The 23,964-nt window shown below is 41.9% G+C and overlaps 1 long non-coding RNA gene across 1 annotated transcript; it reads left to right on the top strand.

Moving 5' to 3' along the window:
• Positions 1–4,182: 4,182 nt before the first annotated feature.
• LOC110260251 (uncharacterized) lies at positions 4,183–23,457 on the top strand. Its single transcript, XR_014843637.1, has 4 exons — positions 4,183–4,484; positions 5,581–5,643; positions 16,781–16,912; positions 21,477–23,457. It is a non-coding gene; the product is annotated as an uncharacterized LOC110260251 (long non-coding RNA).
• Positions 23,458–23,964: the final 507 nt, after the last annotated feature.

Below are 23,964 nucleotides of genomic sequence, written 5' to 3'. Positions count from 1 at the left end.
AGTTCCCTGCAGAAGACTGGAATCCAAGAGGCAGCCATGGGGATGACGAGGTCCAAGGCCTTGCCTTTCTCTGCTGGCTCATTATAGCTGTCAGCCTGTTTCTCTCCCTCCTGCTGAGAAATCCCTGGTGGGTGAGCTCTGCTGGGGACCTCGGCTTTCCCCTTCACCCGCTTCCTTAGCTTCCTTATTTTATCTCTGTGCTCAGCTTCTGTTCCTGTCTTTTCAAACGGCGCTCTTGAAGATCACCGGGTGTTTTTCTAATGACTAAGCCAGCAGTCCCTCCTCAGCTCCCCCAGATTCATGGACCAACCTCTCAGTTCGTAGCCCTCCCCCCCCATCCCCGCGTTTTTTGAACCCTGCACATGGCTGATTCTCGAGGCTCTGCCTCTCCCTGTCAGTATGCCCATGGGGTCTTCATCCTCCTTTCTGATCCTCTTTATCATGCACATCCCCCAAACTTTTGTCTTGTGAGCTGGAGCCTCAACTAGTATGCAGACGACCCATGTGTCAACTTGCCTGACCCCACGCACCCCAGGCATGCATGTGGAAGTCACTGTGTCTAACTCCATATATTCACCCAAGCTTGCTCTTCCCCCTGCCTTCTCCCTCACTTCTTCAAGCGGAACCATGGTGCTCTCAGCCACTCAGATGGAGATTTCAGTCATGTGTGAATCCTCTCCAGTGATGTAGCTCTTCACTCCCCATAGCAATTATTTCTTGGCAGCTAACTAATTGCCAAGCTCCATATTAGATGTGAGGGAAATACCTGTAGAGAGTATTGCTCCCAGGCCTTCAGCAGCGTAGACTTTATAGCCACTTTATTGTGCACTGGAATCATCTGGGGAGACTTTAATGCTGTAGATTCCTGGGCATCACTCCATCTACAAAATCAGTCTCTTGGGCATGGGCCCCAGGAATTCATACTCTTAAAAGGCTTCCAGGTGATTTCATGCAAATGGTTTTCAGGCACGCCTCCCCCATTCCCCCACCCCCAGGAGAAACACCAGCTCATGGTCTCAGTCCTTTCACTGTCTCTCGGTCATTCCACATCCAGTAGGACAGCAGCTTTTCTCAATGCTTTCTTCACAGGCTCTCACACATCGGTTTCCTTGTATCCATGCTAAAGGTTCCCATCTCCCTTCATCTTTGTTAACTCATGTTTTGTTAATTGAGGTGACAATGCACAGACTCATGGCCAGGTTCTCCCCCTCCAACCCATTCTTTTCTGCAAGTCCCCTACCAGGCTCGTCTTTCCCCTTCCTGTATCTTAGACCTACTGATGACTTCTTTGGCTACTGCTGGTGCTGATGCTCAAAAGAAGCACTGCAGATATAAAGGGTCATAGCTGAAGTAATGAAAAATCTGCATGGGCCCATTACAGCTCTAAGGCAGAGAAAAGGGCCCATTTAGGAAGGATTTGCCTATCAGTGGAGTAAACAGGGGCAGGCAATAGGGACATAGAGATTTTTAACAAGGGACACAGAAGTAGACAGCATGAAGGGCTTGAGTGTTGGATGACAAGCTCCTCATCTGAACAATGGCCAGTGCTGAGTCCTAGACTAATAGTCTCCCAAAGTGGCTGGTGGGTCTGTCAAGCACAGAGTTGTCCTTGACATGCAGCAGTGGGGTGTGAGGCAGGCAGACCGGGGGACTATGATCGAATTGAGGTGAACAGGGAGGGAGGTTACAAAACTTTTTTTTTCCCCGCCTACACCTCCAGACATTGAAAGTCCTCTGAGCTATTTTCAGACCTACTATGAAAAGAACTGAGGTGCTGTCAGACATCCATCCAACCATTTCCTAAGAGAAGCGCTGGCGTGACTCACTTTTGGTCTGTCAGCTTGGTATCGATTTTTCTGGCAAATTTCATGGGTCTACCAGGGCTGACTCTACTGGGAGTGGCTGAATTGTAACCCATTGTGTTTAGGGTCAGTTATTAGAAAGGCCACCATCACAGAGTTGCAGCCGGCAGTTCTTTGTGTGGAACACGTGGGAGGAGAGGAGCGAAATCCCGAGCACAAAACCAAGGGTGTCCTGGGCTTTCCTACCGATTTCCTCTGGGAAAGCTTTTCCTTAGGCCTCTCCCGGCTTTGAGATTAGAGGACTGGAAAAAAAAAAAAAAAAAAAAGGAGTTCTCATCATGGCTCAGTGGAAACGAAACTGACCAGTATCCATGAGGACGCAGGTTCCATCACTGGCATTGCTCAGTGGATTAAGGATCCAGCATTGCTGTGAGCTGTGGTGTATGCTGGGGGCTACAGATCCTATTCGACCCTTAGCCTGGGAACCTCCATATGCCATGGATGCGGCCCTAAAAAGAAAAAAAAAAAAAAAGATCAGAGGTCAGATTCTGGAATGAGGTGGTGGGAAGTCACCCTGGGCTCTTTCCCACAGCAGGTGAAGCCACTCTCTTCCCTTCTGCCCATCCCTGTGCCTTGGAACTTGGGAGCCCAGAATTGAGCCATTTAAATATATTCCTACGTAATTTGCCAATTTTTTTTTTCCTGGCCTTTTTGTACTTTTAGGCTGCACCCGCGGCATATGGAGGTTCCCAGGCCAGGGGTCTAATCGGAGCTGTACCCAGAGCCACAGCAATGCCAGATCCAAGCTGCGTCTGCCACCTGCACCACACACGGCAATGCTGGATCCTTAACCACTGAGCGAGGCCAGGGATCAAACCTGCAACCTCATGGTTCCTAGTTTGTTTCGTTTCCACTATGCCACAATGGGAACTCCTAATTTGCCAATTTTAAAACCTGAGCTCAATGATTATTCAGTAGCCTCCCCATCTTTGAAAAACCCCTCTCATGTTAAAAAAGAAAAAGTCCAGTGGAACCAAACTATCCCACGGACACTCACTTTTCCCTGAGCTTTACCCCCCATGAGAAGATATGTATGTGTATCACAGCTTTAGAACTAGCAAGACACTCTGAGTCCTGCTGCTCAGCGACTCATTTGTGCTGACATTTCAGGGATGAGCTTGACTCCTGGAAACTACAAAGGGCAGATGGCACGTGTTCAGAGAGACTGGGGAGCCGGCCTCAGCAAACAAGGCCTGGAGGGGAATCAAACAGCAGAATTAAATTAGTTGAGAGCTGTCGTTTAGCTGGGTGCCAAGCCGTTTGCCAAGCCCTATGCTGAGGACAATGGGAATGTCTCCTTGAGCACTTGGTCCCCACCTGTGCCATCAGGTGAAAAGGCACTTCATATGGCCCCTCAGCAGCACAGAAGGGGTACACATACGTGTCTGTGCCTATGTGCACATGTGGGTCTCTGAATTTGTGTGTCTGTGTATCCATGTGCCTGTGTGTATGAGGGTGTGTTTGTGCCTCTGTGTGTCTGTGAATGTGGGGGTAAAATGACAGGGGGCAGCCTTGCCCTTTAAGTAAAAGAGGCAGAAACAGTTGCTTCTCAGGGCTCCCACTGGATGTTACTTCTGGACTCGCCCTGATTTAAATGATGTGTTTCTACCTCCCGATGTCTCTGCCTTATGTCTCACAGCATCCAGTATTTTTCCTTCTTAGCTCTTATTGTGATTTGTCATTTTTGTTTACTGGGTGATGTCTGTCACCCCCACTAATTGGAAGCATCAGAGGGCAGGAATATTTGTCTCCAGTGCTCAGCACAGTGCCTGGCACAGAGTAAATGCTGACAAATAATAAATGAACCAAGGGCAGAGGGGCGAGCTAAAGTACAGGGTCAAGGCCCTCTCACTGGGAGTCATGATCGAGAAATTGCAGGTTCTTGGGAAGTAGGGTTGAGCTTCTGCATAACTGAAGTGAAGTGTGGGAGGCTTCCATAAAGGGGTTTTGTTGCATGGCCATCCTTAGCAAAATCTCCTGGGCTGAAGACTTGTGACATGCTGGTCAGGCAGTGCCATCGACAAGAACGGAAGGGACAGCTTCCCTGAGACAATATTTATGAATGAGCCCCAGAACCAGGGAAGGGCTGCCAAGACATTCCCATTGTCTTGTCCCGTTCCCACTAACACATGAAGCAGTTTGCAGAGGAATGATAGCAACATGGGCCAACATACCAGCGCCCCATTCTTCTGGGGCAGGGCCCACAGACACCACCCACATCGCCAGGCTTGAGAGAAGAGGGCACCGGATGTGCCTGCTGTTGAGACGTAGTGTACTGGTCAGAGGAGCGGTCTTGACATTGTTTCATTGTTGATTCTCCAGCACAAACCAAGAACCAAGAACCGTATCAGAGCCCCGGGTTTAATTCTATCTTTGTGGCTGGCTAGGCAAGACGCACCTGCGCACTGACTGGGCCTGCAGCTCATTGGCTGCTGAAGCGCGTGGGGCGTGTGCTGCCGTGGGAGGGGGAACTTCCGGTGTGAACTTATGGGGCACAGTCTGGGCGGTCTGGCGCTTCTCCGGCCTTCAGGGAAGAGGCGATATCTGAGCAGGACTTACAGCTTGAGGAGGGACCGCAGAGAGAAGAGCGTGTGCCCAGGTTCCTGGGGCAGGACGCAGAAGGTACAGAAGCAGCCAGCATCAAACCAGCTCCGCTGGGCCGGCATGGAACAGAAGCGGGTTGAGGGGGCGGGAGAGAGAGGGAGGGAGGCCGCCCTAGGGTCCACACAGAGAGGGATGGCTGGTGAGGACTTGGGGAGGAATCCAGATCTGCTTGTGGGAGGCGGTGGCCAGAGGCTCTGAGATCCCCGAGCAAATGCGGGACCTTCAGCTTTGGCTCCAGATCCTAGATTGGTAGTCTTAAAGCCATATTTGTTCCCTATTTACTTTAATTAATATTGTGTAAAATATGCACAGCATAAATGTTACCATTTTGAAACTACGCAACTCAGATTAGATGGGGACCGGAACCCAGCCAGAACTCAGGTTAGGACCTGAACCCAAGGGCTGAGATTCAAACCCATTGATTTTTTTAAACTTGAAATCACACACCTGGTCTCAGGACAGAATGAAGTTCAGGTTCTTTGTGTCTCAGCTCAGAAGGAATTCGGCCAGAGGCAAAGTGATGAGTAAGAAGTAGCTTTATTGGAGTTCACGTCGTGGCACAGTGGAAACAAATCTCACTAGTAACCATGAGGTTGCAGATGCGATCCCTGGCCTTGCTCAGTGGGCTAATGATCTGGCGTTGCCCTGAGCTGTGGTGTAGGCTGGCGGCTGTAGCTCCAATTCGACCTCTAGCCTGGAAACCTCCATATGCCCTGGTTGGGGCCCTAAAAAGACAAAAAAAAAAGTGGTAGCTTAATGAGAGAGATAACACTCTCCATGGACAGAATTTGGTCTGTCTCAAAAGGCAAGAGAGTGGCCCCAGAATATGGGGTGGTTAGTTTTTATGGGTTGGGTAATTTGATAGGCTAACAAGGTGAAGGATTATCCCAACTATTTCTGGGAGGGGATGGAGGTTTCCAGGAATGCGGGCACTTGTCCATTTTTTGGCCCTTTATAACCCACCTTGGAACTATCCTGTTGCCTGTGGGCATGTCATTTGGAATCCTAATGTATCACAAGGAGAGTATGATGAGGCTCAAGATCTACTGAAAGTCAAACCTTCTGCCATTTGGGCCTCATTGCTTCTAATCAGTTTTCGTTTTATCCACAACAGCTCTGTCATTCTTTTAAAGGCTGTGCCCTGCACCCTTCCCTCCAATTTTAGGCGTACAGGTCAGTAGCACTGAGTATGTTCTTACTGTTTTGCAACCAGAAACCACTGTCCATCTCCATAAATTTTTTCACCTTGCAAAACAAAAACTCTGCACCCATTAAGACATAACTCCCCACTCCTGCTTCTACCCATCCTCCTGCCCCTGGTCCATATTTGGTTTTTGTATTCAGTTTGTGTTTAGTTTTATCACACATGGGCAGGAAGCGGGGATGGGGGGTAGGGAGGGGGGAGACTCCCAGTGCAGTGGAAAAAACTTAACATCAATCTGTTAAAATTCTAGGTCAGACATTTCCTAGCTATGAGAACTCAGTTAAGTAACATCATCTTTTGAATATTTGTCTTCTCAGCTGGAAGGTGAGAATGAGGAACATCCTAAACACTTGTTCTGGGAACTGGACAAGCCAGGATATTGAGCACCTGAAAACTGGGCTTCTGTTATTGCTTTGCCGTTTGCTTAGATCCAAAAGTTAAATCACATTTTTCTTACCTGTGGCTAATCCCTTATTCCATAAGTGTATATTAAACATTATGAGGCTGGGGCCTGTGCTGGCGCTATAGAGATGAGGAAAACATGGGCACAGTCCTGGCCCTCGCGCATCTCAGTTGGTGGGAGATGCAGAAGAACAAGTGGCCACTATAATACAGTCTGGAAAGTGCAGTGATGGTGATCCATATCTGGGGGCACAGAGGGGGGAATCCCTGAGCCGGGTGGATAGGATGAGGAGGAATTGGCCCCTTCAATTTCAGGAGGGGTGGGCTGGAGCCATAGGTCCCTCGAAGGAGGATTCAGGGCAGAGAAGGGAGAGGGAGGCAGGAGTCTCGTCTTAGAGGACACCTTTGCTTTAATGAACGTTATCTCACAGGTGATGGAAATCCATTGCACTGTGGATTGATGGTGCCAGGAGATGGGAGGGATGGCTTGAGGGGAACAAACTGGGAGCAGAGACTAGTTAAGGAGCTGCTGCAGTAGTCTGGCGGGAGATGATGGAAGCCTGAGGGGCAGTGGAGAGACAATGGAGATGAAGACACAGGTTTGAGAATCAATTTGGAAGCCTGAATTGGCAGTGAGTGGTGTGGAATGAAAGACCATGATGATTCAAGGACTTGCAGGTTTCTGGCCTTGATGACTGGATGGTAGATGTAGCACCCACTAGACAGAAGATCCAGGGGCAATAGTGTCTTGTCATGCTGAACTTGAGGTGCACATGTGGCATCAAGAATGGCAGGGGTGTGAGGTTTTAAGAAGCCTGGGCTGAAGGCAGGGATTTAGGGGCCATTAGCATGTAGGTGTTTACTGAATTGAGTGTGATGGTATTGACAAATACTGAACACACCACACAGACCTGCAGAAGTCATCCCTGTGTTAGCCCAGCCCTGCTATTTGTACTTCAAATGTCTATAGAGAGTGTATATACTACTTCCTCATGCTTATCTGACCACATTGTATCATATCTAAACCCTTTCCTTTCTTAATCTGAACCCTACCCTGTCCCTGCATATACATTATAAGTCAGTACTCTGCTATTGTGGCTTTTTCTTTTTCTATTGCTGTGTAACAAATAACCACAATATCTTAGTGTTTACCATCAACCATTTATTTAATTTACACATCTGTGGGTTGTCCGGGCCCAGTGAGACTGGCTGGACTAGGCTGGTTCATCTGGGTGGGCTCTGCTCCACTTGTCTTTTGTTCTCCTTCTAGGGCTAATTTAGACATGTTCTTCTCACAGCAATGTCAGAATACAAAAAGGAGAGCCTCTTAGAAAAGAGGAACTGACGCCACCATCACTTCCACCTTTGCTGATCAAATCACATGGCCCAACCCAAAGTCAAGGGACAGGGAAATAGAATCCATTGCTTTAGTAGGAGAACTGCAGTCACATGTCAAGAGGCATGGGTAAGGAAAGGGTGAAGAATTTGGGCAAATTCTTCAATTAGGGCTGAAAAATCCGCAATGGATCTGAGCCACAACACAAGCTTCAAGTGACGAGCTGGTATTTTTCCTTGTTCCCTTTGGGTTCCACCACCTGCCTGCCCTGCATTGTTGATGCTCCTCAGAGATCATGAAGCCTTTGTAAATCTCATGATTTACAAAGTGCCTGGCAGAATGGAAGTGGAAACTGAAGGAGAGAAGGATGAAGCCCCTCCAGAACCAGATCAGGATGATTACCAGAGCACTGATGGGCATTCCAAACTCGAGGTTGATGAAGTAATGATGACAGGTGGTTTTTGTTGGCCTTCTGTGTTCTAAGTCATTTATATATAGCCTTTTATTATCGATGGCATCACCACAAACCTGCAAGGTATTGTCACCACTTTCAAAGAGGAAATTGGCTCTAAAAGATCAAGAAACATGCCAATATTATAGTGAATTTTTTATTTAAAAATGTTTTTAAATGGAAAAAGTTTCAAACTCATTTGATCATAAGCTCAATATCTATTCTGTTCAATAACTTAAGTGAGGTTTAAGAATTCTCTTAGTGCCTGTAATACAGACAAATTCATGTAATTATGTGGGGGCATTTCTCCAAGAGATATAGTTAAATGGAAACTAAACTATCTTTGGGTTTTAAAATGGTGGGGGGCAAGAGTAGGTAGGAAGAAAATAAATATCTGTGCATGCATTTGCTTATCTATGCATGAGGAAGCTCTAAAACAATACCCAAGAAATGAAGGACAGTGCTTACTTATGAGAAATTGGAATAGGGACAAGGATGGGAGGGAGAATTTCACGGCAAATCTATTGATACTGATTTTTTGAATAATGTGAATGTTAAAGCTATTCATAAAACTAAAGAGAAGTAAATAAATATTGGTCCAGGCTAGGGTGGAAATGGGACAGAAAGATGAGATAAGGCTTTGAGAAGTTTTAATTACAGAGCTCCATATATAAGGGCCACAGATTAGAAGGGCGTTTAGAAGTCCAAATGGCCCTCCATCCACTATTAGAATATTATTTGAAAAACAGAATGTACAACATAGACAGCCCCATCTAGAACAGTGCCAGGGGTTCAGTGACCTAGAGCTTTTAATGGAGAATCAGTGTCGTCCCTCTGTACTAGATGTCGACCAATCCTGGCTGTCTTTCCCCAAATTGTACAACCATTTAGTTTGCGTCCTTGAATCCCTTTGTATCATACTGTGGCAAGTTCTCAGTTCTCTTTCTTCCTCCTACAGAATTCTTCTTGCCAATGTTCCTGTGTGAGTTTTCTTTTTGTTTCATGTTATTGAAAATTTGATGCTTTTCTTCTTCTTTTTTTTTTTTTTTTTTGTCTTTTCCAAGGCTGCACCCGCAGCATATGGAGGTTGCCAGGCTAGGGGTCTAATCAGAGCTGTAGCTGCTGGCCTACACCACAGCCACAGCAGCGCTGCATCTGAGACCTACACCACAGCTCACAGCAACACCAGATCCTTAACCCATTGAGCAAAGCCAGTTATTGAACCCACAACCTCATGGTTCCTAGTTGGATTCGTTAACCACTGAGCCACGACGGGAACTCCTTGTTTCTGTTTTATAGATAGGTTTGTTTTTGCCATATTTCAGATTCTACATATAAGTGATATATTTGTTTTTCTCTTTAGGACTTCACTTGGTGTGATCATCTTTAGTTGCATCCATGTTGGTGCAAATGGCATTCTTTCTTATGGCTGAGTAGTAATCCATTGTATATAGGTACCACATCTTCTTAATTCATTCCTCTGTCGGTGGACATTTGTTTCCATGTCTTGGCTATTGTGAATAATGCTGCTGTGAACATAGGGGTGAATGTGTCTTTTTTTTTTTTTTTTTTTTTTTGTCTTTTTGCTATTTCTTTGGGCCGCTCCCGTGGCATATGGAGGTTCCCAGGCTAGGGGTTGAATCGGAGCTGTAGCCCCTGGCCTATGCCAGAGCCACAGCAACGCGGGATCCGAGCTGCGTCTGCAACCTACACCACAGCTCACAGCAACGCCGGATCGTTAACCCACTGAGCAAGGCCAGGGATCGAACCCGCAACCTCATGGTTCCTAGTTGGATTCTTTAACCACTGTGCCATGACTGTGTCTTTTTGTGTTATAGTTTTGTCCAGATATATGCCCAGAAGTGGGATTTCTGGATCATATGGTAGTGGTATATTTAGTTTTCTGAGGAACCTTCATAATGTTTTCCATAGTAGTTTACCAATTTACATTCCCACCAACAGTGTAGGAGTGTTCCCTTTTTTCCTCATCCTCTCCAGAATTTGTTATTGGTAGACTTGTTAATGGTGGCCATTCTGACTGTTGTGAGGTGGTACCTCATTGTAGTTTAGATTTGCCGTTAGTGATGTTGAGCGTTTTTCATGTGCTTACTGGCCATCCATATGTCTTCTTTGGAAAAATGCCTGTTTAGGTCTTCTGTCCATTTTTCAATTGGGTTTTTGGTGGTTGTATGAGTTATTTGTGTATTTTAGAGATTAAGCCCATGTCATTTGCATCCTTTGCAACTATTTTCTCCCATTTCATAGATTGTCTTTTCATTTTGTTTATGGTTTCCTTTGCTGTGGAAAACCTTGTAAGTTTGATGAGGTCCCATTTGTTTATTTTTGTTTTTCATTCTATTGCCTTGGAGACTGACCTATGAAAACATTTGTTTGGTTTATGTCAGAGAATGTTTTACCTATGTTCTCTTCTAGGAGTTTTATCTTTACGTTTATCTTCTAGGTGTCTTGTCTTATATTGATGTCTTTAAGCCATTTTGAGTTTATTTTTGTATATGGTGTGAATGTGTGTTCTAGTTTCATTGATTAGCATGAAGCTGTCCAGTTTTTCCAGCACCACTTGCTGAAGAGACTTTTTCTCACTTTATATTCTTGCCTCTGGAGTTCCCTTTGTGGTGCAGTGGTTAACGAATCCACCTAGGAACCATGAGGTTGCGGGTTCAATCCCTGGCCTTGCTCAACAGGCTAAGGATCCAGTGTTGCCGTGAGCTGTGCTGTAGGTTGCAGATGTGGCTCAGATTTGGCATTAGCTGTGGCTCTGGCATAGGCTGGTGACTATAGCTCTGATTAGACCCCCTAGCCTGGGAACCTCCATATGCCATGGAAGTGGCTCTAGAAAAGGCAAAAAGACAAAATAAATAAATAAATAAAATATATTCTTGCCTCCTTTGTGGAAGATTAATTGACATTAATAGGTGTGTGGGTTTATTTCTGGGCTCTACATTCTGTTCCATTGATCCATAAGTCTGTTTTTGTACCAGTACTACACTGTCTTGATTACTGTAGCTTTGTAATATTGTCTGAAGTCTGGGAGAGTTATGCCTCCTGGTTGTTTTTCCCCCCTCTGGGTTGCTTTGGCAATTCTAGGTGTTTTATGCTTCCATATCAATTTTTGGATTGTTTATTCTAGTTCTGTGGCAAATGTCCTGAGTAATTTATAGGGATCTCATTAAATCTATAGATTGCTTTGGGTAGTATGGCCATTTTAACAATATTAATTCTTCTGATCCAGGAGCATGGGATATCTTTCAGTTTCTTTGAGTCCTATTTAATTTCCTTGATTAATGTTTTATAGTTTTCAGCACATAAGTCTTTGACTTCCTTGGTCAGGTTTATTCCTAGGCATTTTAATTTCTTTGGTGTGATTTGTAAAGGTATTGTTTATAATCCTCTTCTAATAGTTCATTGTTAGTATTCAGAAATGTAACTGATTTCTGATGTTAGTCCTGCTGATATGCTAAATTCATATCAGTTTGAGTAGTTTCTGTGTGGAGTCCATAGGGTTTTCTGTGTATAGTATCATGCCATCTGCATTGAGTGACAATTTTACCTCTTCTCTTCCAATTTGGATACTTTTTTTTTTTGGTCTAATTACTGGGCTAGGACTTCCACTATGTTGAATAAAAGTGGTGAGATTGTCTTATTCCAGATTTTATTGGAAAGGCTTTCAGCTTTTGTCTGTTGAGTATTGTCTCTGAGCCTGTCATAAATGGCTTTTATTATATTGAGATGTTCCCTCTATCCCCACTTTGTTAAGAGTTTTTATCATGAATGGATGTTTAATTCTGTCAGTGCTTTTTCTCCATCTATCAAGAGGATCATGCAGTTGACTTCTTAATGTGTTATATGACATTGATTTATTTTCATATGCTGAACCACCCTTGTGAACTTGGCAGTCCCAATCAGTTGTGATGTATGATCTTTTTTATGTGTTGTTGGATCTGGCTGGCTAAAATATTGAGAATTTTGTGTTTGTATTCATCAAAGATATGGGCCTCTAATTTTCCTTTTTGGTAATCTCTTTGGTTTTGGTATTAGGGTTATGGTGGCTTCTTAGAATGTCTTTGGGAGTGTTCCTTTAATCTTTTGGAAGAGTTTAAGAAGGATGGGTAAAAGTTCTTTGGTAGAATTTGCCTGTGAAGCCATCTGATCCTGAACTTTTGTTTGTAGGGAGTTTTTTTTTTTTAATTACATATTCAATTTCATTTCTAGTGATCAATTTGTTCAAATGATCTATTTCCTCTAGCTTCAGTTTTGGTGGGCTGTATGTTTCTAAAAATTGTCCAGTTTTTCTAGGTTGTCATATTCCTTGGCAAATAATTGTTCATAGTATTCTCTTATGGTTTTTTGTATTTATGAAGTATCTATTGAGATTCTTCCTTTTCATTTCTTATTTTGTTTATTTGGGTTCTCTCTCCTTGATGAATCTGGCCAGAGGTTTTGCAATTTTGTTTACCTTTTCACAGAACCAGCTCTTGATTTTATTGATCTTTTGTTCTGTATTTTTGATCTCTATTTTTTTATTTCCTCTCTGATCTTTATGATTTCCTTCCTTCTGCTGACTTTGGGGTTTGTTCTTTTTCTAATTCTTTTAGGTGTTCTTTTTCTTTTGCGTCTTTTTTTTTTTTTTTTTTTTTTTTTTTTTTTTTTTTTTTTTTTTTTGTCTTTTCTAGGGCCTCTCCTGCAGCATATGGAGTTCTAAGGCTAGGGGGTTAATCGGAGCTGTAGCCATCTGCCTATGCCAGAGCCACAGCAACACGGGATCCGAGCCATGTCTGCAACCTATACCACAGCTCACGGCAGCACCAGATCCTTAACCCACTGAGCAAGGCCAGGGATTGAACCCGCAACCTCAGGGTTCCTAGTTGGATTCGTTAACCACTGCACCATGATGGGAACTCCTGTTCTTTTTCTAATTCTTAATTAGGTTGTTAATTTGAGATCTTTCTGTCTTTTTTTTTTTTTTTTTTTTTTTTTTTTTAGGAAGCCCTGTATTGCTATGAACTTGCCTCTAAGCACTGCTTTTGTGGCATCCCATAGATTTTGTATGGTTGCATTTTCACTATCGTTTGTCTCAAGGTCTTTTTAAATATCCTATTTGATTTCCTCATTGACCCATTGGTTTTCTAGTAGCATGTTGTTTAGTCTCCATGTGTCAGTTTTTCTCATTTCTTTTCCGGTGGTTGATTTCTAGTTTCATGATACTGTGGTCAGAGAGGATGCTTGAGATAATTTATGTACTCTTAAATTTATTGAGGTTAGTTTTGTGCCCAAGTATGTGGTCAGTCCTGGAGACTGTTCCCTGTGCACTTGAAAATAATGTATATTCTGGTTCTTTTGGATGAAATGTCCTGAAAATAGCAATTAGTCTAACTGTTCTGTTGTGTCATTTAGGATCCCTGTTGCCTCATTAATTTTCTGTCTAAAAGATCTGTCCATTGATGTGTGTAGGATGTTAAAGTCTCCTACTGTTATCGTATTCCCATGAATTTCTCCTTTTATGTCTGTTAGTATTTGGGTGCTCCTATATTAGAGGCATGTATATTGATAAGTGTAATATCCTCTTCTTGAATTGATCCTTTGATAATTAAGTAGTGTCCTTCTCTGTCTTGCCTGTCATTTCCACTTGCATGAAATATCTTTCCATCCCCTCACTGTCAATTTATATGTGCCCTTTGCTGTAAGGTAGGTCTCTTTTTTTAATCCAGTCTGCTACTCCATGTCTTTTGATTGGAGCATTCAGTCCATTAACATTTAAGGTAATTATTGATAAATATGTATTTATTGCCATTTTAAACCTTGTTTTTCAGTTGATTCTATGTTTCTCCTTTGTTCTTTTTTTTGGGGGGGTGGATGATTTCCTTTTATTTTATGCTTGTGTCCACTTCTTTTTTTGTGAATGTATTGTTTGTTTTTGATTTGTGGTTGCCCTGTTTTTCAAGTATATTAACCCCTTCCTATATCTGCTTGCTTTAGACTGATAGTCATATGGTCTCAGACACGTTCCTCACATTTTATGGTTTTGATGTCCATTTTTACATCTTTACGTTTATCCTTCTGCTGGTCCTTGTGTTTCTCATTGCTTTCACAAAGAGGTTGTTTTTTTTCCTTTCCATTTTGATGTATATACTAGCTTATTTAAGTGATTACTTTCCAATTGTGACTTCATCCATCCTATCTATATCTTATTACTTCTTTCCTATTTAGAGGAGACCTTTCAATATTTCTTTTAGAATAGGTTTTGTATGCTGTATTCATTTTAGTTTTTGTCTGAAAATTTATTTCTGTCAATTTAGTGATAATCTTGCTGGGTAGAGTATTAGGCTGCAAATTTTTGGAACTTTGAATATATCTTGCCACTGTCTTCTGGCCGATAGTATTTTTGTGGAAAAATCAGCTGATAACCTTTTGGGGTTCCTTTATAATTGTTTGGTTTTTTCTTGCTGCCTTTAAAGTCCTTTCCTTATTTTAACTTTTGTCATTTTGATTATAATTTGTCTTGGTTTAGGTCTGCTTGGGTTCAGCTTGTTTGGAGCCCTCTGTGCTTCCTGTATTTTCATGTTTCCTTTGTCTTTTTATTTTTTTATCTTTTTAGCACCACACCCATGGCATATGGAGGCTCCTGGGCTAGGAGTCGAATCATTGCTGAAGCTGCTAGCCTATGCCACAGCAACACCAGCCCTGAGCCACCTCTGTGACCTATACCACAGCTCACAGCAATACTGGATCCTTAGCCCACTGAGTGAGGTCAGGGATCGAACCTGTGTCCTCATGAATACTAGTCAGGTTCTTTAACTGCTGAGCCATGACAGGAACTCCATGTTTCCTTTAGAATTAGGAAGTTTTCAGTCATAATTTCTTCAAATATAATTTGAATCCCCCTTTCTTTTTCTTCTCTTGGAATCCCTGTTATGCATTATTGGTCCACTTTATATTATCCCATAGATCTCTTAAATTACCTTCCTTTTTTTAAAATTTGGTTTTCTGCCTGCTGTCCCGATTGAGTGATTTCCATTATTTTCTAAGTTATTTGTTTGTTCCTCTGCATTATTCATTCTGCTGTTCCATGCCTTTAACTCAGCTTTTGTCTCTGCAAAGTAATTTTCTAATTTTTCTTGGTTCCTCGTTATATTTTCTAGTTCCTTTCTAAGTAATCGGCATTACTGTTGATTTCTGTCTTTAATTCCTTCAGTAGTTTCATTACCTCCTTTTGGAACTTGGTGTCTGTTAGATTGGAGAGGTCTGCTTCATCGTCTGCTCCTTCAGGGGAATTCTGTTCTTTTAAATGAGAATGGTTTCTGTGCTCCTTTATTTTGATTATTCTTTCTTATTCTGTGAGTTTAGAGAAAACAATTACCTACTCTCATCTTAGAGGACTATGTTTATGTGGGAGCATCCCTGGATAGTTTTGTGAGGGCTTTTTTTTTTTTTTTTTTTTTTTTGGTGTGAGGGCTGCTTTTGGTTTGGATGCTTTCTGTCTTTCCTCAGTGTGTGAAGGCTGTCATCCACTTGATAGGGGATGGGAAGGTGTTTGGCCTGCTTGTGCTGCCAGGATGGTGGAGGCAATGGATGGCCCTGGCAGGCAGCACCTGGTCCCCAGGCCCTTGGTAGTGGTGCTTGTGTATTCCCAGAGGGGTAAGGGCAACAGACTGTGATCAGTTGCAGGGTTCTCCACAGCAGCAACCCTTGAGGCAACTGTGACTGCAGGTGGTGCTTGGTCATGGGACTGTTAGTGTGGCGGGCTGTGCCCCCTTCAGGAGCCTAAGATGGCTGCAGCAGCTTACAACTGATCCTGTAGCCCATGCAAGAGGCGCCCTACCACCTGAGAGCCCATGCATGCTCAGAGAAAGAAGTTTCTATGACACCCTCTCAATTTCCCAACAATGGTGCCTGTTTTCTCTGGTGGGCCCAGGACTCTTCTTGCACTCTCTTGATTGTGGTGCACCACTCCCCAGCAGTACCCCTCTGCCCCAGACTCTCTCCAGAACTGACCTCCAAAGCCCAAGTCTTAGCACTAGGCCCCTCCCCGAATGCCTCAGGCAGTGAGGTCCTGGACAGTGATACTGGTAGTCTGTGAAGCTCTCTTTCTGCTTTGCCCTCCTCTGATCAGCTGCTGTGCCTTTCCCATGCCTTTGTGGCTCCCCCCTGCCCAATCCTGGCTGATCTCAGTTAGGTGGCCTCCTAGGGTGTGGATTCCTTTCCTCTTTCACAGCTTCCTCTCAGGAGTCCTGGTCCACACCTGAAGCCTTTTTTTTTTTTTTCTTCTCTGTCTGTCTGTCTCTCCTTTTCCCCTTTTGTTCTGCCCAGTTAATGTGGAGATTTCCTTGTTCTTGTCTTTTTGTAAGTCTGAGGTGTTCTGTCAGTGTTCAGTAGATATTCTTTGTGAATTGTTCAACATACAGATTTTTTTATGTGTTTGTAGAAGGAAGTGTCACATCATAATTCTCTGCCATCTTGATCCCACCTCAACAGTACTCATTTTTAAAAGGTTACAATTCATTGGTTTTTAATATATCCGTAGATATGCAATCATCACACCTATCAATTTTAGACCATTCTTTAACTCCCTTAAAAAAAGCCCTTCTGCCCATTATTTCATTCTTTTTTTTATTGCTGAACCATATTTCCTGATATAGATGTACTACACTTTATCCATTGAACATTTGATAAAAGCTTTTATCTTATAAAGCAGCAGTCTGATGTATTCATAATGCAAACTGTATATGTAATTTAAAATTTTCTAGTAGTTATTTTTCAAAAAGTAAACAAGTGAAATTAAGATATTTTAAACCAGCATATCCAGAGTATTATTTTGATATGTAATAAATACTAAAATTGTTCATGAGATAGTCTGCATTTTATATTGTACTAAGTTCGTGAAATACGGTGTTTTTTACTCACAGCTCATCTCAGTTTGGACTATTCACATTTCAAGTGCTAGTAGCTACAATTTTGGACAGCGTAGTTAGTAATATAAACTGTTTCTGGTTTCCTTCTTGACTTCGGCTTCTAGAAAGCTTTGGACCAAATTCACAGTAAGCAATTTTTCTTTTACTTTTTTGGGTGTGGGATTGGGGAGGGCCACACCTGCAGCAAGTGGAAGTGCCTAAGCCAGAGATCAAATCCAAGCCACAACATTAACTTGAGCCATAACAGTGACAACACCGAGTCCTCAATTGCTAGGCCACCAGGGAACTCCCAGTTTTTCTATTAATATGATTCATGGCTCCAGATTGCTTCTTTGCTTTTGTTTTCCTTTTGTTGTATCTTTTCTCACTTGTTTTCAGTTTATGCTAATCTGTTACACTTTATACCCCTTCCTTTGTAAACTGCCTTAAATAAAAATGAAAATGACATAGGTCTTGAGAAGAATAATGCTGACAAAAAGATATATATTTCAGTCAAGGCAAATAACTAGTGAACTGATTTGAGGAATTGAATTTAAGCTTATTTCTTCTCCTTCCTCCTCTTCTCTTCCTTTTAAGCCTATTTCTTCCCCTCCTTCCCCTCTTTCTTCTTCCTCCTCCTCTTCTTTGTTTTTGTTTGTTTGTTTGTTTTTTTAAGGGCTGCATGTGTGGCATATGGAAGTTCCCAGGCTCGGGGTTGAATCAGAGCTACAGCTGCTGGCTATAGCCACAGCAACGTGGGATCCAAACCACATCTGTGACTTATACCCCAGCTCATGGCAATGCCAGATCCCCGACTCACTGAGTGAGGCCAGGGATCAAACCCGCATCCTAATGGACACTAGTCACATTCGTTTCTGCTGCTCCACAATGGGAATTCCCAAGCCTATTTCTTTAGATGCTGCTGCTAATCCTCCACCCACCTTTCTCTGGCCCCTTTGTCCCAACACCCAAACTTACCAAGACTCTGCAGGCATCATTTCTTCTATATAATGTCAAATAATAGAAATGATTTAGCCCGTGTGACTGGTAGACACAGGTAACAGGAAATAGTGCAGGTATTACTTGGAATTAATGTATGTAAGTAACGTTTAGTGATTTGGGAAACCAAAAACAGAAGCAAAACAGACCACATGACCTCCTAAATTAGAGGATAGAGCAAGAAGACAAATGATCTTCAGTGCATTTTCACTAAAGGCCTTCATTGTGTCAAGAACTTTCTGGGAATTGTACTAATTGAGACTATTTTTTCTCTTCTCTCTGCTTTTCCATCTGCTCTGCCATCCCCACAACACCCTTCTTTCTCCTGCCTTCGCCAGCCTCAGGGCCCTGTCCAAATACCCCTTCAGTGATGCCTTCTTTGGCCTGCTCCATAAGGCTCCTTTTCTCTTTCTTAACCACACTTGCCACATTCCTATGCTCTGTAGCAGGCGATAAGCACCAGCTCTCAAGCAGGAGACAGGTCACATTTATTTCTGTATTTCCACAAGTAGCTGGAGAGTGGCATGAAGTTGGTGCTCAGTGGATGTTGTTGATAAGTTAAAGTGCTAGTCATTGGTGCTCCCTGAATGTGGGGCAATGTGCTAAGGGCTTCATGTGTATGGCACATTCATCTTCACAACCATCTGAGGCTGCCTTCTCTGTTTGATAAGGAAGGTGAGACTTTTGGAGAGGTTAAATGACTCACCCAAGGTCACGCAGCAGGTCAGTGGCAGAGCATCAAAGATACCTTGGAGGAGTTTCAATCTGTAGAAGAGAGTTTTCATGTGTTTTATAATAACCTCAAAAACTAAAGAAATGAATTTGCTTCGGATTGGACATAGTACATATAGGCTTTTTCTGCCAGAAGAAGGTGTTATTTTTAGCCAACTTCAAAATGGTTACCGTAAAGTAATAGTGTACATTTGCGGTTTTTTAATTAGTCCAGTGGGGTATGAGCTTAGTCCAGTGGGGTATGAGCTATCAGAAAGACTTTTAAAAAAAATCTATTTTTTTTTTTTAGAATTAAAGTATGGCACAACATTGTAAATCAACTAATTTCTGCTGTATAGCAAAGTGACCCAGGCATACATATCTGTAACATTCTTTTTCTTATCTACCATCACGGTCTATCCCAAGAGACTGGATATATTTCTCTGTGCTATACAGTAGGAACTCACTGCTTATCCATTCTAAATGTAAATAGTTTGCATCTACTAACTCCTAACTCCCAATCCCTCCCCCTCGGCAACCACAAGTCTCTTCTCCATGTCTGTAGTCTGTTTCTGTTGTAGACAGGTTCATTTGTGCCATATTTTAGATTCTACATGTAGGTGATATCATATGGTATTTTTCTTTCTCTTTCTGACTTGGTATGAGAATCTCTAGTTGTTTTTCTGTAGCTGTGAATGGCATTATGTATACATTTCATTCTTTGTTATGGCTGAGTAGCATTCCATTGTATATAGGTACCACATCTTAATCCATTCATCTGTTGATGGACATTTAGGTTGTTTCCATGTCTTGGCTATTGTGAATAGTGCAGCTAGGAACATAGGGTGCGTGTACCTTTTTGAGTTATAGTTTTGTCCAGATAGATGCCCAGGTGTGGGACTATTGGATGATGTAATTGTTCTATATATAGTTTTCTGAGGCACCTCTATATTCTTTTCCATAGTGGTTGTATCAATTTACACTTCCACCAGCACAGTAGGAGGGTTCCTTTTCTTCCTCATCCTCTCCGGCATATGTTATTTGTAGACTTGCCTCCTGCCCAATGCGAGGTGGTAGGTACCTTATTGTAGTTTTGATTTGCATCTCTCTATTCATTAGTGATACTGAGCATCTTTTTATGTGCCTACTGGCCATCCATATGTCTTCTTTGAAGAAATGTCTATTGGGGTCTTTTGCCTATTTTTTTCAATCAGGTTGTTTGTTTGTTTTTGTTGTTGTTGTTGAGTTGTATGTGTTGTTTGTATATTTTGGAGATAAAGCCCTTGTCAGTTACATCATTTGTAACTGTTTTCTCCCATTCTGTAGGTTGTCTTTTTCACTTTGTTTATGGTTTCCTTTGTTGTACAAAAGCTTGTACGTTTGATTAGGTCCCATTTGTTTATTTATCATTTTGGGCTGTCCCAAGTCACATGAAGCTCCCACACCATGGATCCATGCCGAAGCTGCAGCCTAAGCTGTAGCTGGGCATCACCGGATCCTTAACCCACTGTGCGGGCTGGGAATCAAACTCGCTTCCCATTACTCCAAAGACACTGCCGATCTCGTTGTGTCACAGCAGGATCCCGTTGCACCAGTGCTCCCCATTTGTTTATTTTTGTTTTTTTTTTTTTTTCCTATTGCTGTGGGAGACTAAGGCAGTAGATCTTAAATGACCTAAGAAAACATTTGTATGGTTTATGTCAGTGAATGTTTTGCCTGTGTTCTCTTTTAGAAGTTTTATGGTGTCTTGTCTTTAAGTTTTTAAGCCATTTTAAGTTTATTTTTGTGCATGGCGGGGTGTGTTCGAGTTTCTTTGATTTACATGCGGCTGTCCAGTTTTCCCAGCACCACTTGCTGAAGAGACTATCTTTTTCTCCTTTTATATTCTTGCCTCCTTTGTGGGAGATTAATTGACAATAAGTATGTGGGTTTATTTCTGGGCTCTGCATTCTATTCCATTGGTCCGTATGTCTGTTTTTGTACCAGTACCACTCTGTCTTGGTTACTGTAGCTTTGTGTTACTGTCTGAAGTCTGCCTCCTACTTTGTTTTTTTTCCCCCCAGGATTGTTGTGGCAATTCTGGGTCTTTTATGGTTCTATATACATTTTTTTCTTTTTAGGGCTGCACCTGCAGCATATGGAAGTTCCCAGGCTAGGGGTCGAATCAGAGCTACAGCTGCTGGCCTACTCCACAGCCACAGCAACTTGGGATCTGAGCCGCATTTTCAACCTACTCCACAGCTCATGGCCACACTGGATCCTTAACCCACTGAGCAGGGCAAGGGGTTGAACCCATATCCTCATGGATACTAGTTGGGTTCATTACCACTGAGCCACAAGGGAATTCCCCATATAAATTTTTGGATTATTAGGTTTAGTTTTGTGGAAAATGTCCTGGGTAATTTGATAAAGATTTCATTAAATCTGTGGATTTGTATGTATTGTACATACTTGCATATGTATTGCTTTGGATAAATGTTAGGGGACCTGGAAAGACACCAGGATTCATTGAACAAGCATAAAAAACTAGCAACCCATTAGATTGTGTGAAATAAAAGTAATTTCACCTTATGACCTCTAATAACATTATTTGAACTCCTGTGATTGCCTACTGAATTCAAAGTCTGAATTATATCCTAAATCACTACTCATTCTTAAAGCAATTAACTCTCAAAACCAAATAGCCTTGCTGAAACTTGTTAAGGCCCAGGTTCATTAGTCCACTAATATCAAGCATGATTTTCAATGACCGTATTCTAAGCGTGGAAATAGATTTATGGTTATCAGCTGGTGCGTATTTAGAATAAACTTCTATATAGTGTATGAAAGGTCAACAGAGAATGACATCATGAATTTGCACATGGATTCATTAATAATAAAACAGTCCTACATTTTCAGATTCTACAGTGCATCTTGTTTTTTAACATCAAAGACTTTGGTTCTGAATGCTATTATATCTTCTCATGAATATTTTTGCTAAGAATATTTTCTTTTTAAATAGGAAAGAAAGCTGTCATGGAATAAATGGAAAGGCTGAAAGAATGCACAGCTGCAGAACTGCCCCCCTCCAGTGTGCTCTGTATACACTAGAACATTAGAAAGAGAATATTTTAATAGCTGTGAGCTTCAGTATCAGGTTTTATTTTGCTTCCACTCAATTAATTACAGTTCACCTTGGAAAATTCTATAAAAATTTAAAAGACAAGTAGCTGCTTGGTTTAAACATGGGCAGGCACTGAATTTTCTTTTAGAAGAATTTTAGAACTCATTAGTGATTTCTCCTAAAATGGAATACTTATTTTTCTGTTGTGGAGTGTGTAGGGTATGACCCTATTTTGTAATTTTTGATTATAACTGTCATTTCTATCATGCTAAAAAAAAATCTGTTTCCGCTTTGCTCTCTTTTTTCCCCCTTTCATTGAGAATATAAGTGGCTTATGGATAACAATCAAAATGGGAAAATAAGTTATAGATAAGCTTATTTAGAGATTCTGATCTGTTGGCTGATCCAGGGTTTGGAAGGTTTAATGCTTGCCTGGTCAGCCTAATCAGCTTTTGTGTAAATGTGACTTGAGCAGGTTGCTGAGGGCAGGAGGTGTGAGGGCCAGGGGCGTATGGTGTTCTCTATCTTGGCTAATTCCCAGTGAGGAAGGACAGGGGTTATCTCAGTCTCCAGGAATCTCATACCCTAGAGATTCCATTATCTCCAGGTGGTAGTAACTCAAAGGTGAAAGATTCCATCAAGGTTTCAGGTCCAGGACCTGATCAGCAAATTCCCTTGACACATTGCTGTATTTGACACCCCTAAGAACCCTATGAGAAGATATAAAAATAACACATGATAGGGAACCAGATTGTTCTAAGTACTGTGGAAGGGCTCATGACTCCAGGCATTTCCTCTCTTCTAAAAAATGTCTGCACTTTTCATAACTATGTGATTAGAGAAATATAACTATGGATATTGTAGAATCCTATGAAAGTATTAACCCTAAATTTGATTTTGACCTTTGTGAAACCAAAGCAAATTGGAAAAGCCAGTCAATTACATGATTCTTATATTTAAGGACCAAAAATGCTAAATCTTTAGTGGGAAAAAAAAAACTTCAGAAGCATAAATTTGAAATTTTGCTAATGGGTTCCTCACAAATGGGGTCACAGATACTGGCTTTAATAATATGCCTAAAGTAGAAAGATAGTCTTCAAGAGAGGAGGGGGTAGTTTAACCTAACAACTTACTTTGCTTTAGGTAGAAAGGAAATTCGAATATTACTTTCACTACCCGAGAGCAGGCCAGGCCCTTAATAGAAGGCATATCTAGATTCTAGAAGACTCTAGTGCACTTTAGGAGTTGACATGGACTTGTTTATCAATGAAGAACAAAGCCCTTTTCTTCATTCCTTTAAAAACAATGCATAAACTGAAAAGGGCTAAAAAGTTTATTTTTCACTTTAAAAAATTTAATTTTTGTTTTATATTGGGATATAGTTGATTGACAATATTGTTTTAGTTTCAAATGTACAGGAAAGGGAATCCACTATACACATATGTATATCCATTCTTTTTTAGATTTTTTTCCCCATATAGGTTATTATAGAATATTGAGTAGAGTTTCCTGTGTTGTACGGTAGGTCCTTCTTGATTATCAATTTTTTTTTCTTTTCACAGCTGAACCTGAAGCATATGGAGGTTTCCAGGGCTAACAGTCGAATCAGAGCTTCAGTTGCTGGCCTGGGCCACAGCAATGCCAGATCTGTCACCCAATGAGGGAGGCCAGGGATTGAACCAGCATGCTCATGGGCACTATGTCGGGTTCTTAACCTACTGAGCCACAACAGGGATGCCTTTATTTTATATATAGTAGTGTGTTACATGTTAATCCCAAATTCCTAATTTACCCCTTCTCCCTGCTTATTCCTGTTAGTAACCATAAGTTTGTTTTTGAAGTCTGTGAGTCTCTTTCTGTTTTATAAAAAGTAAAAAGTTCATTTGTATCATGTTTTCAATTCTACATATAAGTGATATCATCTGATATTTGTCTTTCTCTGTCTTCACTGAGTATGGTGATTTTCTAAGTCCATCCATGTTGCTGCAAATGGCATTATTATTTTTTTAGTTGTTCAATAATTATTTATTGAATGAAGAATGAATGCCCATTGGTTTCTTTGGGAAAAAACTTACTTAATGTGAGGGTTTGATGTATTATTGGAGCCAGAATTGGAAAGACCAATTAATTCACCAACAATTAAGAGAAATAAAGGGAGAGTAGCAAAAACAAAGACTTTTCACAGGACAGAGGATATGTATATAATCTTATGGCATGTTCATTGACATTTCCCACTTTGCCACTTCCCAGCTGAGGCAAGAACAGCATAAGGAGGGAGAACCAGAGCAGCGTGTCCGAGTTCCTCTTCCTGGGGCTTCCCATCGGGCCAGAGCAGCAGGGCGTGTTCTTTGCCCTGTTCCTGAGCATGTACCTGATCATGGTGCTG

This window comes from Sus scrofa, chromosome 4, assembly GCF_054392235.1.
Source record: "Sus scrofa isolate SSC_HxYL_T2T_F1_AM1 chromosome 4, Sscrofa_HxYL_maternal_Yorkshire_Landrace_v2.0, whole genome shotgun sequence".
Classification (NCBI taxonomy): domain Eukaryota; kingdom Metazoa; phylum Chordata; class Mammalia; order Artiodactyla; family Suidae; genus Sus; species Sus scrofa.
This window is presented reverse-complemented; position numbering and strand designations above follow the sequence as displayed.